A 17,781-nucleotide genomic window follows, 5' to 3' on the forward strand; every position below is an offset into this window, starting at 1 on the left:
AGTCTCATATGAATAAAAGTTCCCCCCCTCTTTTTTTTTTTTTTTTTTTAATGCTCCCTCGGCGCATTGTCACGCCAAAATGGAGTCCGTGAGCAGTAAGCGCTCTCCCGGCTCTCGAGGGGGTGTGCTATGGCCGTCGCGGCGCGCAATACGGCCGTGTAATTCGAAACGTATGGACTTATTTACACTTGATTTTCTCGCTGAATTACGGGCTCGATTTGTCGAAGCTGCACGCACATACCCATATATATACATATATATACACTGGGCAGAGGGGGGACAAAGGGAAAGCTCAAACGGCGCTCGTGTATACGTACACACACACACGAGAGAATAAAAGTGTCGCTGTGATTGATTAACATTCGCGCGCTCAGGGCTATTGTGTGGATAATATACATCGGGCTTGCCGATACACATCTTGAGGCGCTAATGGGCATTTTGTTGTTGAAAATTCGTTTTAACATCAGAGCTCTTGTATGTACATTTTTATCAATTGAAAAATCGTTTGCAATGGAGTTTTTTCAACTAAAAATTTTGAAACTTTCCGTAGAAATCTGTAAATGCCTTTGGTGTATTGATAACACCAGCACCCATAGGGAACAACATATTCGAAGAGCGACGACGTTTGATTGCAAAATATCTGCTCCACCTACAAAATAAAATATTTTCATACGCGGTATCCACTGCATCATGACAATAGTCACGAATGTATACTGCGATATCGTACACCTACAAGCAAATACTTCCCTCGAGCTTTGATTAGCAATGAATATTACATCATTCGCGTGTACGTTTGCACGGGCAGGGTACATAGAGCAGAAGGGACATTAAGTAGGTACATGTACTATATTATAATATAGACTGTAGGTATATCAGATGAAAGTTGAAGCGCCGCTATCGATTCGACGCCGAGACGCTGCTCTGTATACGCGGAGCGAATCCACTCGCATCCCTGCCATTTCCTCCCCTCGTAAGGGTGTAAAAGGTAGGGATGCGGGGGGGGGGGTGTTGCCATGGGAACGTACTCCACTGGTTCACCGTTGCCACCGCCCCGACGGCGTTGTACCGCATTGTACGGCGGAAAAGGGAGGGAGTATGGTATAGCGTATACGACGTTTACCTTAATGCCCTGGAATTACGGGACGTGAAGCGATGATACTCTGTCCGGTTTAGCGAGATAATGTAATTTTGTCTCCCTCTCTCTTCTCTCTTGGCTTGTATGGTATACGTAGCCAAGCACCAGTAGCGGATCGGGGGAGGGGGTGTGTGCTTTGGTTTCGCTCATCATCGGATTTCCCACTCTCGTTGCCTAATCTCCGTCTTGCGTCTTCCATTATCTGCGCTTCCGCTACCGTATACGTATATACTCACCCTCTCCGGGGGTCTCGTCGACATGTTTATTTTTTCTCTTTTTTTTTTCTCCCCTTCTTTCACGGCTGCTCTTACAGGGAGGGACTTGTGTGTAAAATAAAATAAGGGTTCGACCATCGTCTGTTTTTTCTCTTTTTCAACATCAAATGAGTGCGTTATTTATTTTGGGGGTATACACGTTATCCAGAGTTTTTGAGCTAACTCAAGGAAATTTCACCGATTTATGTACAGCTTCAAGAGGACGGACTGAGTTGGTTTCACGAAGGGTTCGTTAGGAGGGAACAAATTTTTTTTTTTTTTTTCACTTTCACTTGGAAAACCGACAATCAAGAGAGAAAGTTTTTTTTTTCGTCAGTTGAGCAATTCATTTATATTTAAAATAAGAAAACATGAGAAAATTATTTTCTCTTGTGTCTGTCGTTTCAACAAACACAGTTTGTTCGTAGTGGGTAGCTAAAAACCCTTCGAGGATAAAAAACGGTTATAAACGTCAGACTTGAGTTCTTTTCCAGGACCATGATTAAACATGGATATTGAAAATTTTCATTATAAATAACCTCGTTTCATACATACATGTCGTATAATATTGTTGTTACTTATTATTAATCAGACCAAGCTTTTTATCACAAATTTCAAACTTCACAATTACATATCGCAACTTCAAACTTACGAGAAAGTCAACTGTGGTGTGGAAATTTCTGTAAGTTCTTAATTTAGTTTTTAATTTAATTAATGGTATATAGTTTAGTGGCGCAACACGTAAATAACTCCTACTTTAAAGAAACTTTATTTCGACAATTAGCTCCGAACTTCGTTTACGAGACACACTATACTCCTCACAGCCATGGATGATCAAGCTAGTACCTCCTTAACGTAAGTACTTAAAATTTTAGTGGAATTCGTAAATACCTAAAGTATAAATATAATTAAATATTCTACTTTAAACGTTAACGGGATCACATATGAAAAAATTTCTTACTCAAACTTTGAATGACTTGGTCCGTCTACCTAATGGCACGTTTGATGCTATAGTCACAAGTGATTCATTAAATTATCAATTACAACGATAAGTTGGGTTAAACAAACCTATGAAGCTCCCAATAAGAATTAAGCGCAATTTAGCATTACCATTGATTTTACAGTATGCATTTACCATCTGTTCATTAATTTGTACTCTGTATTCACCTTAAAAAAATTATTCAGATCCTACCGAAGTAGATGTTATTGTCGAGCTTATGTCACGTCAAATTTGTACATGATAAAATTCTAACTTTCTTTTTATCGTAAGTACAATAAAAAAGTATCAAATCTATTTTTTCACAAATTAAAGAGTTAGCTTTAGAAAGCTGCTTAAACTAGGATTTCCTAAATGTACCTACGTATTAAATTATATGGTTTCACCTCTACTATTCGTTTATGGACAATAATGATTACAAACAAATGCATTACAAAACAAATAACATCAAGCAAAATAAGTTAAAGTTAAAACTAATTAACAATATTATCAATTCTATTTTTTACACAGTGCCTACCGTATATTCCAGTTGGTGGCCAACTTAGTGTTGATTGCAATCATACTAGTGGGCAATATCATAACTATAATAGTTCAATTTCTGAGCAATCGGCGATTTGGTGGACTCCCTAACCAACTCGTTTTCAATCTTGCTATTGCGGACTTACTTACTGGCTTGGCAATACTTTATGGTCCAATCACAGCTTTGAATAGGAGTTTGGTGCATAGTTATTCTAATAAAATTGTATGCCTGCTCCCGTAAGTAAAAAATTAAAATAACTAACCTCTGCTTGGAAAAGAAAATTTGTTTATAATCAAACAGTTTAAAAAAAAAATTTTATCAAAATACCATCAAAAACAACATGAGATTTAATTCGAGGTGAGACTCGTAGGACAGGTTTTAGTTTTAACTTTGTTACTTTGTTAATTTTTGTACAGGCTCTTTTCAATAATATATTTATTTCATTGCTTTTTAATTTTTTGTAACTTTTTATTATTCGAACATATTATTTGTAAGATTGTATTTCTATTGATCTGATCGTCTGATTGAAAAAAGTTACAATTTGTGAGACAAAGTAAAATTAAAATTTTTTTGTCGGAACAGCGACATATTTTTATACAGTGGCAGTATAGCTAATTTCTTCAGTATTACGGCAATAGCTGCCGAACGATATTCTTCAATTATACATCCAGTCTTTCATCGAAAATATGTGACGAAGCGCATAGTCTCCGCTTCAATAGCTATCAGTTGGTGCATAACTGCTCTGATATCTACAGGACCTATTTTCTGGATCAACTCTGACACAAAGCGAGACTGCTTTTACTATGTGACTCAAGTAGCGTAAGTACACGATCAAATTTGTTTGCCTAAGTAATTTTTACCTACGTTTTCTTTTATCACATAATCATATCTTATGCTCTTAATCATCATATTACTATTTTTTATTCGTTGTCGGACTTACAGAAAAAAATAAAGTAATCTTAGAAAAAATGAGATCTCTACAATTTTGGCAGTGATCCCAACAACATTATAATTTTATTTGTTAATCCGTTTGAAATACGTAACTAGTAAGCAATAGTATTTGATTTAAGTTACTATGAAATAAATACATCCGTAATAAAAGATTCTGTTGTATAGTACTACACTGTTTCTAGCATCCAATGCACAGATACTTTTTAATAAACAAAAGCTTTTAAAACAAGTATTTCTCATGTATTTAACGTAAAATATTAAAATTAAAGTATATCCTTAATGCAAAAGTAAAATTTATTATTAGTACAAATGTATAGGTATAAAGTTTGTAGAGATGAAAAAGAATAAAGTAATCCAAGCAAACGTTACTTTTTGGGTTCTATAGAATGCACGTTCAAATATAAAAAACAATTTTGGTCAGTGACTTTAAAAGTAGTCATCATAACAATAAAATCAGGCATAAACTCCAACTAGTGCTGATTACGTTTGATTTTTTCAGCTCATATGACCATACAGTTTTCATACCGATTTTTTTTACAATTTGGTTCGTGCTTCACATGCTTTACTGGCGTATCTGGAGAGCAGCAAAATCACACACGCAAAGAATGACAGCGAGATCCAAAGTGGTTGACCAGAACGTGCGAAAAAAAAATGGAAACAGTCACATGGTAAATATAAAAACATCCATTAAAAGTACACAAACCTCAAGATCACACACATTTAATCGTCAATTTTGCAAATAACTTTATCTTTTTTTAGACCATAGTCGTCATTCTCGGCTGTTTTTCGATTTGCTGGCTACCTTTCATGGTCATAACTGTGTTAGAAAAGTTAAATCTGTGTAATAATAATAAAGTAATTTATGTGGCTTTCTGGATAGCGCTTAGCAACAGCGGCATCAATCCAATAATTTACGCTTGGAGGAACCCAGCCTTCCGCAAAGCTTATAATCGCCTCTTGAGACGTAAAGCACCAAATAATAATTGCAACGAGTCAAATGGAAAAAATCTGAAAAAAAATAGTGATTCAAAGAAAGACAATACTGAGAATGAGAACCATTCCAATGCTGTTACCTTGGAAACAATCTCAGTTGTAGTCGATTCAACGGTATCAGCACGTGGATTGTAGTTTTATAGGCGTCAAAGGGTGACTTAATGTGACCGGAGTAGTTATAAATTTTTTTAAGAATATTTGATATATATGTATGAATTTATACTTGCTATGTATATAAGATTCTATGTATAAGCTACTTTTAATCTCTTCGGGCGTATTCAATTGCACTTTCGTTTTGGACCTTAGAATTTGTCACCAAACATTTTTAAGACCCGAAATATCGACGAACTGTTTTGTTATTCAATTTACCATTCACAAGTATTTATGTAAAAATAGTATTAGTAAAAAATGTACAATATTTTCTGAATCAGACGTTTCAATTCAAGTATGAGATTTATCATCGTATCTGTATAAATATACTTAAACTTACTCAAGAATAGTATATTACGCCACTAGGGCGGAAAGTGCTTCTTCCCGCCCGCGGGCGCACTTTCCGCCCGCCGAGTACTTTCGGCCCAAGGGCGGAAAGATGATTCCCGCCCGCAGGGCGGGAATATTCTTTCCGCCCGAGGGCCGAAAGTACTCGAAGGGCGGAAAGTGCGCTCAAGGGCGGGAAGGCCTCCGCCCGAGTCGCGTATCCTATTTTTCTCCTTAAGGGCGCAAAGTGAGAACGTATTTTGTCTGGTTAATGATCACTTCAATAGAAATTTAACTACAGGATTAAAAATGAAAAATATTTATTCAATGTCTATCTAATGTACACAAAGCTTATTTTTCTAGATAAATGATGAGAATTTTTACAATTTTATGCATTTATAAATTATTTTGAACATATATAAAATTAATAATTTGTAATGAACAATTTATACACTTATATCAGAGATGTCATGAAGAAGAACGGTAACTCGTATTTTGCATCAATTATTTAAAATTGAGTATGATTTTATTTTTATAAAATAATAAGTCTAAAAAAGTAGTCGGTAAGGTAGGGAATTTTTTAAAATAAGTAAGAGTTAATTGTTAATAAACGAAAGTTCGCATCAAAGGTTGTGCGGGGTCCAGGGGCGGCAGCCCCTGGTGGGGGACCAGGGGGCAAAGCCCCCGGCGGGGGTCCAGGGGGCGGAGCCCCCGGTGGGGGGTAGGGGGGGGCAAAGCCCCCCCCCCCTCGTCCAAAAAATCAATTGATCGTTCGATTAAAAAAAATTTACAACCATTTCCCAAAAAAAAAAAAATAAATTAAATTAATCTAATCTCCCGAAAAAAAAAAAACTTGGTGGAATGAGAGTATGAGTATCAAAAAATGGCAATCAGAGATATAATACTCCCTTATTGTAATATTATATTTTTTCTTAAGAAATTATACACAAAATATACTTATAATAGAATTTCATAAAATAATCAAGTCTTGTTTTGAAGATGTATAAAGAAAGATATTTGATAGATGTCGCATATAACATATTGATAATGTACAGCACCAACTACAAAATTTACTAATTTTTCTTATTTGCGGGCGGGAATGTACTTTCCGCCCTAGGGCAGGAATGTACTTTCCGCCCTAGGGCGGGAGGTTCCACTTTCCGCCCGTGAAATAGGCACTGAAAGTACTTTCGGCCCTCACTTTCCGCCCGAAAGGAGGAAAATCTTTTTTCCTCTGTACTGTACTCAATAAGTGGTATGTTTATTTAACCTCTTAAATAAATGTTAAATAATATTTATAATAAAGTGTACTGGACTAAGATTTTGGGAAAACTTTGGCTGTTAATCTTAAATGTTTTACTTGTTTGATATAAACTGTATAAAACAAATATAGATTTTTAAATACGAGGATCTAAACTGGTAAATTGTATTGTAAGTGATACCAATGCAAACACGACTATTTACTAACTACAAGCAGATGACTGTCATGGTTTTTAACAATATCCTGATCTTTGACTAGAGGCAAAATTCATTTATATACTGTTATGCTTACCGATCTTTAATCATATGTCCACGGCTGAATTAAAATGTATATTCATGTCATGGAATACTCTCTTATAACTTACTTAAAGATCTGTACTTTAAAACTATCAGAAAGATTTCTTCCATCCTTCCTTCCGTCTAGTAATATAAAAGTTCTATGCTGTTTTAGTACATTTTTCTGCATCATCGAGTATTTGAATAATATTGTGCAGGAACCATACAATGCATATAGCGCTAATTGAGATTTAAATATAGCATACGGTATGTCATTGTTAACAACAATTTTTATCTTTTGGAAAAAGGTTTTTTTTCAAGTTTTCGTTGTTTATTATCTTATTTTTTATCAGGACATTATACGTGACTTCATAAAAATATAAAGTTGACAAGACAAAAAAGTTGCATCTAAATAAAATACATTTTTTTACATTTTATTTAAATACAACTTTTAAATATATCGTACCTAATCCACAATTTTTTTCTGGTAAGGTCAACTGTATTACCTTTTATAAAATCGCTTCGATTTCAAATACCAACATTCTAGTATAAAGACAATATTATCTACTGTACATTTGAGGCCAATCAGAGGCAAACATTAACTTGAAAACTTCTCCATTTCTCGTTTTCAATCCTAAGGATTACTACAGTAGATAGTAATAGGTATTCTAAATACATGCCTCTTATTTATGCACTATGATTTGTTACTTTGTTACGTAGGCTACAATATTATGAAGCGTCAGCAATATCGTACAACAATGGAATTGCATTACATCAAACAGTCAATTGAGTGGATGACATTAGTACCGTTGGTCCTTTTACTGCTGTTAGAATCCTTATCTAATCGCTACAGCCAGTATTACTGTCTTAAATAATTTGTTTGGAGCCATTAGAAAGTTGGAGTGTTGCCACATTTATTTATAATACTTCATCGTCACTGGTACCTAACATGCTTCTCTTATTATACTTTCCATGCATAAAGACACATTCAAGTCGCTATTCACATAGTTCCTCGCAGCTATGGGTAATCAGGCTGACACCTATATTACGCAGTAAGTACTCGAAGTTTAATTTTGTTAAAAATACGGATGTAATCATCTTTTATACGTACACTGATATCTGATTAATGCGCATTTACTACAAGTCTCACTGACAATTCTAAACTTCAAATTTTTTTGGAACATTCACACACGTTTTGAATTTAAATTAAAAACAATATTACTTTTTATCAAGAATCGTATCGTACAATGAACTTTGAATTTCTAAAGAGATTTTTTAATTTGGATCGCATTTCAAAGTTATCCTATGTGGTATAGTTGTTCGTTAGAAAATTTTTATTAACACTATGAAAGTAAGACATGCACTCTCCGAATAAATAAATGAACGATATTGCTACTGACTGCGTTTGAATGCATTTCAAGATTTGAAGCTTTGCACGTGTACGTGGAGAAATGACGTACTTGTTCATACACAGTAAGTAGTTATGAGTCACTTCAGGGTGGTTGTGATGTACAAGCACGTTGTAGTGAGTAATTCAGAACTGACGAAATTTGTATCCAAGACTCAAGTAGTGTGCCTTTCAAAGTTCAAACAAAAACTTTTAATATCGATGTCTCTATAGTCTGCATGAAAAATTTAAATAATGATGTAGTAAAACTATAAATTGCGAAAAGTAAAATTTTAAGAGCGTCAAAGTGTTTAAAATAGATTCTGACACATAATAATTAAATTTTCTGTTGTGCATAAGTAACTGCGTGATATCTACAATACCCTGATTTTTATAAAAAAAATTCGTACATATTAATTAAAAAAGTATAGTGTTTCTCACAAATACATCGTATTGTTAAAGAGAAACACACTGTATGATAAAAATAATCCATTGATAAGAAAAAAAAAATATATCATATAGACTATTACTGATTTCATTGTTGTTCATTCTATTTGTCAAACAGCATCACCGAATTAATCAAATGGCCGGCTTTAGGAGCGTTGATTGTAAGTATAGCAGTGGGCAATACGATGACCATAATTGTTCAATATCTAAGCAATCGGCGATTTGGTGGACTCCCCAATCAACTAATTTTCAATCTTGCGGTTGCGGATCTCTTCAATGGTTTGGCACTACTCTGTTGTCTCATCCGACCTCAAGATCTCAGTCACTTTTCAAGTTCTGCTCGTAAAATTTGGTGCATAGTCCCGTAAGTACAAATACGCATAAATACTTTAACTTGAAAAAAAAAGTTAATAAATAAGATAATATCTGCTAGTTGGTGTAGTATAATTTTAAAATCTACATTTATCTCTCGCCTTGTACGAAAAAGCTAATCTTTCAATTCAACAAATTTACGTGGTTTAAATGTAAACAGCGAAATTCTTGGATACGCTGGTTGCACTGCGAGTTTCTACAGCATCGGCGCCATAGCTTTAGACCGGTATGTCGCGATTCTCCATCCGTTCAAGCATCGAAAGTATGTGACAAAGTGGTCTATTTCTGCTACCATAGCTATTATTTGGTGCATAACTGCTTTAATATCAGCAGGACCCATTTACTGGATCGACACTGACATGCAAAGTAATTGCAGTAACTATAAAGTTGAAGTGAGGTAAATAAACGATCTTTGGTTTTTTCGGAATGAAAAATAATTTGTTATTTTTTTTAACATATATTACTGGAGTCATCTGATATTTTCAGGTATTACGACAAATGTGTTTTACTTCCGAATGTCATGATAGTATGGCTGGTCCTCCTCATAGCTTACTGGCGAATCTTGAGTGCAACAAGAGCATACACGAAAAGGTCGCGAACGAGGTCCAAAGAAGTTGGCCAGATAAGTAACATCAGCAATAGAAAAAGCAATACGGTATATACATTAAAACCTAAATCGAATCTTTAGTTTTTGCACATAGTTGAAAGTTTGTTAATGTTACAAATAATTTTTTTTGTTTTTCAAGGCGGTAACTACAATTCTAGGATGTTTCTCGATCTGCTGGCTGCCTTACATGGTCGTGCAGTTGTTAGCAGCATTTAATTTAAATAAGAACAATGATGTATTATTTTTTGCGATTTTCGTAGGGCTATGCAGCAGTAGTATCAATCCAATTATTTACGCTTGGGGAAGCTCAGCCGTTCGCGAAGCTTATCGTCGCCTTTTTAGACAAAATACACGGAATAACAATCACAATGCACCATTTGAAAATAATCTGAACCAACGGATCAAATCAAAGGAAAGTAATGAACTTATTCTCGATACTGTTGTTACCCTAAATACAGTTTCAACAAAAGTTGATTTAAAGGTTGTGGGACATGAGTTGTGACCTTTTTAAATGACTTTGAAAAAGTGGTTCATTATTTTTTCTTTGTGTTTAAGGCATGGAAGCATAAGTTTGATAAAATAGCATAAAACCTTCCTTTCTTGTATTCTTTGTATATTGTACATAAGTAAGGGCGTTAGTAGATTACTTTTGTATCACACTCGCTGTAATAAAATCACTGTCATGTATAAAAGATACGTTAGTTATACAACGAGTACGAGAAAAGTGATTAGTGAAAGCCTTGTAGAATAAAAAAATATATACTTTTAAATAAAAATTGTCCCTATTTTGATAGTGGAAAACGTCAAAATCTAAATAAAAAATATATTATTTGTGTGATTGTTACAAAAGAGTATTTTTTGTGATGATACGTACAATTATTATTTTTATTATTAAAAAAAAAATTTTTTTTCTTCAATTTGGCACAATCTACATTTTGTAGGTAAATAAAGACGTAGTTCCACTTCGACTTTTTTATCTTCTATCATTATCCTTCAGTCTCAGCTTAACAAAACTTTTTCTTTTTAATAATTACGGATACAAATCTATTTTCTTAATAATATCATTTGTCTGATGTCACTGAAACGACTAATCCAGCGAATCTATATTTTGTCATCGTATCCGAGGTTTAAGTTAATATAGTGAAACAAAATTATCCTTGTAGCAATCGCAAATTATCAGGGCATCACTACTTATGTGTGTCGATATTTTATTGATAGTAAAACAATATACCTCCTACGTTTTTGTCATCTAGACAATGTTGATGTACGCTTGACGAGAATATCTATATAATATTACAGTATTGGATAGTATTGAAGATTTAGTTTGAAGGTAAAATCAGTTAATCGTAATTAAGAAGAGCTTTCATGACCTTATACCGAAACAATTAGAAAATAGTTTCCGCAAAAAGTTTTCCATTTCTATCAGCCCACACGTATACAGGATAATATCAACAAGCGTATGAATTATCGAAAGCTGTACAGGTTTATCATTATGAATTGGAGGTGGTGTCAGTGCAAGAAGTAACGCACACTGCATTTACTAACGAAAACTTCCTCGAACCAGCGAAACGCCAGCTTAACGGAAAAAGCTAGACTTTCTCACGCTGTGAGAGCATATGCGCCGTTGTGTACATAAATATACAACTTCTGTTGTATACGGGGTTACATCGTATGGAGCTGCCGCAACTATAGCCGGCTATTAACTGCCAAAGTAGATAATAATTTTGCCAGAGCCGCACACTGTTACCCGCAATTACGCACGTCGCCTAGATGAACAGCCTCTCTCTTTTCGATGCATCTATATGTATACAGACATACCTACTCCTAAAGTACCTTCCAACTCGACGTGACGCGCCGATCTAATGTGTGCGCCAATCGCACGGATGTAAATTATCCTATCGCGTGTATAAACTTTCGGAAAATTGTAGCTCTCGCACGAGCAACTGAACAATGTAATTACGTACTTTACCTATATGCATGTAGTTCGAAAACAGAAGCACATAATATATAATAGTATGGGAATAAAAAGGTCCCTCCGTGCCAATTTCCCCCCCCCCTCCCCTCAAAATAACGAAGTGATAGTCATTTTTCTCGGTTTTATGTACCCTTACAACATAACACTCGTATCAAATGGGGCCCTTGTGTAATAACATCGTGTACCCAACCCATCACCATCACACTACAAGCCGCTCCGATGCTCGCGTGGCGGCGCTACTGCCACACTCGGCTCTCGTCGGTTCTCCCCACCGCCGGTTCAGTGTGTATACCCATCTCGTCGCGTTTCGGCTCCGCCCATCCGACGTCGTAGGCGGGCTCTCACGATTGGCCGACACCACCCCGAGGAGAGGAAAAGCCACGGCCCAGCCTCCCATCATGTTCTACCCCCTCCCTTCCGCCGAGCCGCTACACCCTCGAACACCACCAGAGAGCTTTTATTATAACATCGAATCAAGCGCCTCGGCTCGTTAGAGCAAAATTGCCGCGGTATTAGGAAGTCGAAGAGAGATGGTCGTGCTGGCACTGGCAGAGAGAGGGAAGGAGGGGGGTACAAGGGAGATGTGGAGGGGAGGAGTGCAGGACTTTTTCTTTCTTCTTTTGTTTACTTTGCGCCGGGTGTGGTGATTTGATAATGGGATACGCGAGGGGTATAGTTTATCGAGGCGAGAGTTTCTATCTCGCTTCCTCTTTCTTTGCCGATGGCTAATTGGTGAATAATAGGGAGGTCTTTCGCACGACGACTATACGACTGCAACAATCGAGAAGCTCTTTTTTTCTTTTTTTCCTTTTTCTGTTTGTTTTTTGGTGTGGCATATGGTTTTTGCTTTGTTTTTCTTTTCGCAAATATTATGTTTCATTTCTTTGCAATTTTCGAAAATATTTCGTGTATTTTTATTCTGAAAAAAAATGTTAATCGTCAACTCCTGTTTTTCCAAGCATTGGCTTTACCCTCTTTTTCTATGATATGTATTGTACAGAGCGTGCGGTGGCTCAGTCGGCTAAGTCGTGGATTGGCAGCGTGGTTCGATTCCCGGCCAGTGCGACTTTTCGGGCAAGTACCTCTGTGATTTTTCACATGTGCTTTTTCACCACGCAATGCTCCTCGAGGAGGCTTTAGGCGACCTTCTCGCAGCAAAAATTGCCTATTTTACCCCTAATGGAAGGAGGTCTCCCATCCCTCTTCCCCTCCTTCCCCTCCTTCTCCCAAGTGCTAAGTGCCCATAGTAGTGCCCTAGTAAAGAAGCCGGACGTAGAAGAGCACTATAATATATTAATATATATGTATTGTACTTTCACCAAGGCTGCGTCGAAGGACTTTCTTAACTCGTGCAAATAAGCGAGTGCTGAGAAAAATACAGGGAGAGTAAGTAAAAGCGGCTCCTATATATACAGTCTCGCTTGTATGTACGGTTTATTCCTTCCTATTAAGGTATACAGGAGAAATTCCATAAAAATCATCATCCACTTGTTTGAAAAACTCGTGGAACTAGTTTTATTAATTTATTTTTTGTGAAAAAAGGGCAGGTTTCGTTGGACTCTTTGTCAGCGTTGAAAAAACAATAATCATATTTACATCGCTTATAACTCAGCTCCTTTCACGCGTTTTTTGTTTCTTCCTCCGGAAAAAAATTTAAGTGAACATCCAGAAAAATTTATGATTAGGTATTTCGTACTCTTCTCACGCAACACATGACATTTCGAACGAGTGAAAACCCCAAATACTCTACTCCACTATTATTATTTCCTTCAACCACACAAGACGCCTTTTTCGTGGAGCTGCCGATGTACACCTTTGTAAATCCAAGTTTTCACGACGATGTCTTGATTACCGTCCTTCGTCCCGCAAAGAGAGTAAAAAAAGGGGAGGATGGCCCTTGCCACGGTCGGGGGTAATTTGGCACGATGACTAGGAAATGTGTATAGAGGTGCTTTTGCTCCACATATATATACCGAGACAGGGAGGGTTCGAGCGGGAGTTAACGAGGCCTCTTATTGGGTAATCGCTGGCTCGCAGGGCAGTAAAAAGACACTGTAATTGTACACCACACACACGTATACGTACATCCAAGTGTACGTGCGTGTGCTCCGACTTATTACGAGCTGTGTAAAAAAAAAAAAAAAAAAATCCGTAAAATTTACTTGAATGGGCGGGTAGGGTATAGCAGGGGGGGTAATATGCGAGCTCGAAAAAACTCGAGTAGCTTGCTTTACGACTCACAATATATATCTACGTATGCGTGTATGTACAATTCATACACCCCACGTGTCCATCGCGTGACGTCTTGATTTCAGATTTTTTAGTAATTCTTTTCTTCTTTTTTTTTATGCTTTCGATAATTCTCGTAATGCACTTGGCAAAGTCCTTCGGAGCGAACATTTTTTTAATTTTCAAAGAGACACGCTCGTAAATTCTTTCGTATAGGTACATACCGTCTCTTGCACAACAATGTACATGATAGCGAGGAACGAGGAAAAAAAAGAGCAATTCTCGTAATTGACTTTGAGTACAATCGTCATCGAAGTCCAATTAAAAATCAAAAGTACAAATACAACAAAATGAAAAAACACACATGATTACACGCGTGCACGCGTTATGTATACATCTCTATAGACATTTTATCATTACATCTAGGCCACATCGGTCTCCGGTGCTTATCGTGACTCATCCCCCCCCCCCCCCCGGGGTAATCCAAGGCCAATCGATGTACCCAATCATTCACAGGCGAGTATTAGGCGCGAGAGCAGTTTAGCAACTCGACCAGAATGTAATACGCGAGGCGTTTGTACGGCAGTGCGGGTTAAAGCCCTCGGGGGTGGCGTGATGGATCCCCGAGGGCTCGTTCGAACTCGTGGATTCGTACATTAGCTAACCCGAGACCTGTTCTGCTCCATCTTTTATTCCTCTATATATGCGACTGGAGGTCGCGCGGGTCTGCAAGTGTATGTAACATATAAAGTGCGTGAAAGATTGATGAAAGGTTTTCCTTCCCTTCGTTTCATGATGAAAACAATAAAAATATCGTGTTACGCGTGTCTTTGCTTTTTTTTCGTACCAAGTGTCACGCTCGCGTTTTTAATTTGGTGCAATAACACAGTTCCGGCGTCACAGAGGATTTATCGCCTGTATCAAATCTAGCGGCGCCGATTAGTAACGCGTCTTTTTTTTTCCTCTATCCGATACCTGCAGGGTATATGTTATAAGTGTGTTTATATATCCAACATGTGTGTGTATGACATAAAGAAGCCTCGCCTCGGGCAGTCCCCAAAGTATCTGTTTAATTGCTGGAATTAGTGGCCCAACGCGTCCGTACGTGTATATATATATGTACGCACATATATAGGAAAAAAAGAGAGAGAGAGGGACACGTGGTCATTTAGTCGACGTTTCTCTGGTTACTGTGTTTTTTTTTCTTTTTTTTTTTTTTTTTTTTCCCTGAAAACGCGTTAAGCTTTCAGTGGCCGAGCCTTTGAAGAGCCTTTCTCTTTTTTTTTTTTTTTTTTTCCTCCAGCGCCTGTCATATTATACGTTTTTGGGAATTTCTTTTTGTCGGGCTGACTTTTATGCCGTTCCTTTTTCCTCCGTCGAGTATCGATTTCCTTATTTTTTTTTCCTCCTCCTTCGTCTCGGCTTTAAATTATAATAAGGCCTCATTGTCCGGCTCCTTTCAGGGGCTAATGTTGTCATTATCAACTTTACAGCTCAATGCGGGGCATTAAAATCGATATTTAGGACTTTTCGGAAACGTTGGCCCGCGTTGAATTTGTTCGTAAAAAAAAAAAAAAAAAAAAAAAAAAAAACGATGCCAAATGGAATCCGTATGATGCGAAAAAGTACAATGTTAAGTGAACCGAAGCGATAAAATTAAGGTAAATATAGTCTCTCGGTGTGGATTAAAAGTTTAAATATTTTTCCACACTCGCGTTAAAACGGATATCTCATGCAACGATGAGTCAATTTAGATATATCTCGAGCGGCTCATTACACCATCATTTTCCTCGTAATTGTGTTTGTAGTTAAGTACACGATGAACAATGCGTTTTTGCTCACACAAGTGCATCAATAAAAAAAATCACGTGATAAGATGACCAAGAGTTTTTTACTCTTGTGGGATGAAAAAAAAAAAAAAAAAACGAAAAGAAAATTTTATCTAATTTATTTATCTTTTCTTGATAAAAAAATTAGCCGACATAAGCGTTGACTGTATACTATTTACTCTATAATATAATATATACTCGTAACAAGGCTTTTTTCTTTTTCCCACAGAGAGCGGCTTATCTAACCCATATCGAACGAGCGCGTTCCCGCCTATTCGGGAGCTGTGAAAAAAAAATTTCCCCATTAAAATTTTCCATCAAGTTAAAGTGATCCAGCCTTTGAGAGGAAGAAAAATTAGTTTTTATAATTGAGGTTTTCTAACTAGCCCTATGATTTTTTTTTTTTTTTGTTCAACACAATAATTGACTGTAAAACGGAAGCTTTGCTGCATCAGTAGACGTCTTATCGAAATAAATACACTAAAAAAAAAAAAAAAAAAAAGTCATGTATGCCGTACTCAAAAAATCTCTTACACACCTTCTCATTAAACAGGTCGGAGGGAAACTTCACACGGCCACTGCATAACGCTTGCCAATAAAAACTTTATCTACACGGAGATATTCCATAAAATGGAAGCCCAAACTCTATAGCTATAATAGGTATACACGGTGTGGTATACGCATATTTTCGGTTAACCCCCCGGAAATCGGCCCCCTCGCTCAACAATAACTGCGGGCATCATAGGCGCCCCCGTTTTTACGCACTTGACTCTCTTCTTCTCTCAGCTCGTAAAAATGATCGGTCATGTATACACGTACACACGCACACTCTCGCACGTTTATATGCCAGCGCGCAGATTATTTTGAGATAATGGGAGGGGAGAGTCCCTCGAGAGCGTACGGGCTTTTTCGATTTTATAAGCGTGAAATCGCTGCCTCCGTCGTAATATGCAAACCAGCTGGAAAATCGTTAAGCGAAAAGTGTGTTACGCGCTATGTCTATATGTACATATATATATACATGTGTACGCAGAACTGTCTGGGCACCGTGTATTATGAACTTGAGAGTATTTCTCGGCGTCTCTCGAGCTCTTTGTTTATTTGTTTATTGATTTTTTTTTTTTTTTTCATACCGTAAAAATACGGTAGTTGAAGTATACCTGTAGTTTACGTTTTGTTTTGTACATTGGAAGCAATTTATTTTTTCCGAGATGCACCTTCGGTGCAGGGACTTTTTGTTAATTAGAAAAAAAAAAAAAAAAACAGGCGCTGATTGGTTAATTGTTTTTTTTTTATATTTTCAATTTTGAAATGATAAAATTTCCAAAGAAAAAATTTGAAAGATTTCAAAAAAGCATTAATTTTATGTATTCATGAAATTCTCCGAATTTTTGGTGGTGTGCGTAAGATATAAGCATCAGTGTACCTAAGGTGTGCGTCGACATTTTTAAATTTAGAAAGGCTTCGAACTGTAGTTTACACGCGGGATATTGCTCGTACACGTAATAAAACAAGACTCGAGCATTTTAATTACATTTCTGGACAATTATCTCGATCTTAAGTATACGGCGCGAGCATCTAAGTACACAAGATTCATAAATAAATGAAATTTACGTACTCGCAAGTGATTTCGATCGAGTAAATTATAACGTTACGCGTATTACGAGTATAATTTACAACGGTAAAAATGCTGCACTCGGGCACTGTTACCTTCTCGTGCGCTTACACACCCATACCTGCACATAAACTATTTATTCTAATGAGCTGATTCTTATCTCGGCCGGAGCTTGATTGTACACGGTTTTAATTTACGGTGGTTGCACATTGACAGATAAAATGGTTTAATCAATTTCAAAATCGTACGGCGATTTTTGTTTGCTTTCTAGTCCGTAAATTTTAAACTCATTGGTGTTTTGTTACTAAATCGAATGGTATACATTCGTACGGTAGCCTTCGCATCACACAACTAGTTTGTACACACGTATGTACGATCCTCTGCATAAAAAGTAAGAGATCAAAGAGCTTGTAACGAGCAATTTTCCCTCTTAATAACAAGAAAAACTATAGATTAA

Source organism: Copidosoma floridanum, unplaced genomic scaffold (genome assembly GCF_036245765.1).
Source record: "Copidosoma floridanum isolate Cflo_tuat_1 unplaced genomic scaffold, Cflo_Japanese_pri ptg000012l, whole genome shotgun sequence".
NCBI lineage: Eukaryota > Metazoa > Arthropoda > Insecta > Hymenoptera > Encyrtidae > Copidosoma > Copidosoma floridanum.